Raw genomic sequence first — 4,897 nt, forward strand, 5'->3', positions numbered from 1 at the left:
GCAAGTACTGGAACAAGAGAATGATGAATGGAATGTCCAGAGAAATGAGTTATTCTTGTGGAAGTCATATTACTGATTTTATGGTGGTTTCATGCATAGCAACTTAGGTTCATTCCACTACTGGCTTTCAGACCTTTATCATCTCCTAAAATACTCACTTTGTTATTTCCCATGAGACCTTTATTTATTGATCCTTTTATTGTTATTTCAAGGGCTGTTTGTGTTATTTAGGCTAAGTGTTTTGTACGGGGGCAACTCTTTAGGATAAATTTTAGCCAACACTCTCGAACCAGTTGGTTCAAGGTGCTAGGTATTGAAGCACTCCTAAGGACTTACTTACTCAAGTCTCTCCCCCATACATACACACCACAGGCATATAGTTTATTTATTTTCTTTCCTTGAGACCTTGGTGTCCAGCACCTCTTTGGGTTACTAAATGCTTTGTGGTGAGGGTTACTCTTGATAGTGGATTTTCAGCTGATAATCCCGGGTTAGTTAACCCAAGTTACCAGGTGATGAAGCACCCCAAAGAGCTTATTCATCCAAGTAGATCCCTCACACAGGAGCACCACAGACACATGTCTTAGGGTAAACCATTGGTGCCTAGCCTTATTGCTCACTCTTTTTCTTTTGTTTTTCACTTCCATTGTTCTTTCCCTTTTCTCTTATTAGGATCTTGTTGTTATCTTAATCTCATGGGTATATCAAAAGTGAAGTATTCAGGATAGATAGTTGTCATCCTAACCTTTTGGTTGAACCAACTTAACTAACTTATGACTACCCCCAAATATTCATGAATACACTTCCACATTATGAACTCCTTTCTGGTCTTTTGTAAACATAAAACATTCTCTTTTCATTTAATTTAAAAGACAAGCATACAATAAGTAAAGATACGAATGCAGTAACATAAAGGCTAGCAGGCACTGACTTCTTAATTTGAAAACTTAGAATGCATAATTGAAAGTTGTTTAGCTGCTATGGAGGCATGTTCTATTTCATACAAGATCCTCCTTATTTATGATATAAACAAAAACCAAGAAAGAAGCTCCACCACCTTTTACTCATGTGGTTGCTCATGCTCCCCTCCATGCTTGTCCTCTTGGTGCTTTTCTTGAGTGCTTGTGCTCCCACTCCCTTTGCATTTTCCAAGTAGTTTCTTCCAGAACCCAGCATCTTCCATCTTTTTCTTCAGAGTTTCCTTCTGCTGTTTCACCTTCCCTTCTTCTCGTTCAACAAACTCTTTTTGGACCTCTTCATAGGTGGGAATGGCATAATGTAGGTGGTGCATATTATCAGACATGTAACTCAATCTGGCTTGAGTGTTTACACTGAACTCCTCTCTATGCAGCTGCCTTCCTTCATTCAGCACGCTAAACTCATTAAATGATTTCATCTGAGCTAATTGCCGCTGGTTGAGCTCTTGAAGGCGTTTATTTTGACGCTCTTGCCTCTCTGTTACTTGGTGTAGGGCTTGAGTGAGTTGTGAATATTGCTCCTGTTGCTGCTCCATGTGTTGTTTCTGCCACTCTTCTTGTTGCTTCATCCATTTGGACTGCATGGCAAGTATTTGCTCTTGTCCCTCCATATGTTTCATCTCCAAATCCTCAATGACATGTAAGATATGACTCATATTGAGGTTGGCTGGGTTGTGTTGCTCTTCCTGTTGGTACTCTTCCTGATGATATTCCTCTTGATGAACTTCTTCCTGGGCTCTGTGCCTTCCTATATGTGGCCTTCTTAGTTGTTGAGCAAGTGAGGTATGGACCATGCGCTCAAGTGTGACCGGCTTCCCTAGGTTCACCCAGTCTAGACTGTTGTCCTCAAATACTACCTTAGCCTTGTTGCACAAGCGGAGAATTGTGCTGGGGTACCAAAGCCTGGCACCTGAATCAACTTTCTCAGCCGACTCTTGAATCCCTTCGGCAATAAGCTCATGCACATTGATTTCCCCACCTAGCACTAAGCATTGCACCATAGTGGCTCGGTTGATGTTAACTTCTGAATTATTAGCAGCCAGTAGGATGGACCTTCTTAAAAGCTCAAACCACCCCTTGGCCTCAGGATGAAGGTCTCCCCTTTTTATAAATTTTGGTCTTCCATTAGAGTACCTCTCCCAGTCAGCTGCTATGACACAGATATCTGATGCTATCTCTGAGATTTCATCCTTATCGGGGCTTCTACTTATCCTTGACTGATAACTCTCCTCGTCAAAATGAGGGAATTTCAGTTGAAGAGCTCTTATTATGGCATTTGGGCTGAAGTCTACTTCTCTTCCTCTCACATAGCTTTTGTAGGTGGGGGCTTTGGTCTTCTCCTCTCTAACTACATTTGCATAAAACTCTTTTTTCTCCTCTCTAACTACATTTGTATAAAACTCTTTGATGAGGTTGTCATTGATCTTACCTTCTGGACTAGTGAGCAATTGCCATCCTCTCTGTTCGATTTTTCTCAAAATCTGTGGTGATTCATTGGCATTGATTTGAAAGATTAACTCTGGCAATATCTTTCTGGCCCTTATCCTCTCGAATTCTCGTTCATGGAAGGCCATCTTGAATCTCTTCTCGTCAAAAGGGACACTCTCCATGGGTTCCTTTCTCTTTTGCGTCTTCGAGCTTGATGATGCCATGACTTGAATTGTTGTTTTGAGGTGGGTTGAGGCTTCGGATAGAATAAGAGTGGGTTGGTTAAAACAGAGTGTGATGAAGGGTTTAGTGTACCAACAGAAGTGTGAAGAATGGGGATTTGAATGTAAGGAGTGAGCATGCACCAAGGTTCACTTATATAGGAAAATTCATGAGTGCATGAAGGGTGTGGATTGCACGAATGATTCCTTGATGGACGGATGGGGTTGCATACGAAGGGAAGACAAGGATCATCACTTGATGGGGAATGTTGGTTCGGTCTTCAAGACTCTCCTTCTTTCAATGTTGCATGGCAACATTTCCCATACCTTCCTTGTTGGGACAAGTGTATGGTTCTCTTCGTGAAGTGGCCGAGCATCCCCCATTAAATTGTCTCATCAATCCTCATCAATGCTCACTTTCCTTCCCTATAAAGATAAAATAAGACAAGTAAGAATGGATATTAAAATGAAACAAAATTGCTTAACCCTTTACGGCTAGAATAAAATAAAGTAAAAAAAATACTTGTTTATTCTTGAATTCCAACTAACTAACTAACTGTGTATCTTCATATGCACATTGGTGGCCCCATAGGGTGACACCAAACTTAATTTGGAGCACTGTGATGAAAAGTTGTGTTCAAAGCTTTAAGAATAATGCTTTGAACACCAAACTTGTTCTTCACTATATTCTGCATATAAAAATTTCACACGTGTTTGTCAATTTTTGGTTGGAATTCATGAATATTGATTTATTCACTACTTCTGAAAGCATGTAAAACATGGGTTGCCTCCCATGAAGCGCTTCTTTAACGTCACTAGCTTGACGTTACCCCCTTATTATGGTGGTTGGTAATTCTTGAAGTCTTCTCCTCTGGCAGTGGACTTGTATCCATTGGTTGTATCAATGATCTCTATATGCTCCAAAGAGAAAACTCTGTTGATGGTGAATACCTTAGGTAACTGAGATGGTACAGTAGGGAGATTAGGGGGGATATCTGTGAAATAGGCTGAGACTACTTTATCCCTTGGAGAGAAATCTTCCGTAGGGATCTTCTTGTTCCGCCATCCCCTTGGTACCTTCTTCTTTGTCCCTGTTGATTTTTTCTTACTCTTGGTGGCTTCCTTTTTTGATGAGCCTTCGTTGCTGCCTTCACTTGCTTCTGGTGGCTTAGATTCCTCCAATTTTTCCTTGACCTCTGGCACTTGCTGTTCTCCTTGTCCATCAACCCAGTGAATCTCAGAATGGGCTGGTTGTGCTCCAATGCTTGCTTCTTCCTTTAGTATCTTATGATGATCTTTGCTCGGTTCTTTGTCCTCTTCATCTTTTTCTAGTGAGAGTTCGAAAACACTGAAGCTCAGTTGTTCATCATGGATCCTTAATATTAGCTCCCCTTTCTCCACATCTATGAGTACTCTAGCAGTAGCTAGAAATGATCTCCCCAATATGATTGGGTGCAGATGACTCTCTTCCATGTCCAGGATGACGAAGTCTGTTGAGAGAAAGTATTTTCCAACTTTGAGCAACACGTTTTCCACCACTCCTACTGCTTGCTTTTGAGTCTTGTCAGCCAGCCTTATGACTACATCTGTAGGTAGTATCTCATTGATTTGCAGCCTTTTTACCAGGGATAGGGGTATTAAGTTGATGCTTGTTCCCAAATCGCAAAGTGCTCTATCAAATTTTGTTTCCCCTATAGCACAAGGGACATGAAAAATCCCTGGGTCTTTTCTTTTCGCAGGCAATTATGTTTGAATGAGGGTGCTGCAATCCTTGTTCATCACTATAGTCTGGCCTCCCTTGAGTGAGCTCTTCCTGGGAAGTAGTTCCTTTATATACTTGATGAATGCTAGCATTTGCTGAATGACCTTGATGAATGGTATGTTCACATTCAAAGATGCAAATGAGTCTAAGAACCTTGAGTACATTCTCTTTCCCACAGCACCCTTTAGCAGTTGAGGAAATGGTGCATATAGTCTCAGCAGCTCCTGTTGTGAGATTTCTGGTTCTTGTTGGTCTTTCTTCTCCTTCTCTACTAAGGTATTTTCAGGTTGTCCTGATAGCTTGCTTGGCTTGTCTTCAGTCTCCTTGTCATTTGTAGTGACCATATTGCAATCCTCCCATCTTACTTTCTTCGTTTCACCTCTCGGATTCTTCTCCGTGTCACTTGGAAATCCATCAGTGGGTCTGGGAATCTTCTCAGACAAATATCCCACTTGGAATTCCAGCTTCTTGATTGCTTCCCCCCGATTCTTCATACTGGCTCTCACCTC

This window comes from Arachis duranensis, chromosome 1 (genome assembly GCF_000817695.3).
Source record: "Arachis duranensis cultivar V14167 chromosome 1, aradu.V14167.gnm2.J7QH, whole genome shotgun sequence".
In the NCBI taxonomy this organism is placed as follows: Eukaryota; Viridiplantae; Streptophyta; class Magnoliopsida; order Fabales; family Fabaceae; genus Arachis; species Arachis duranensis.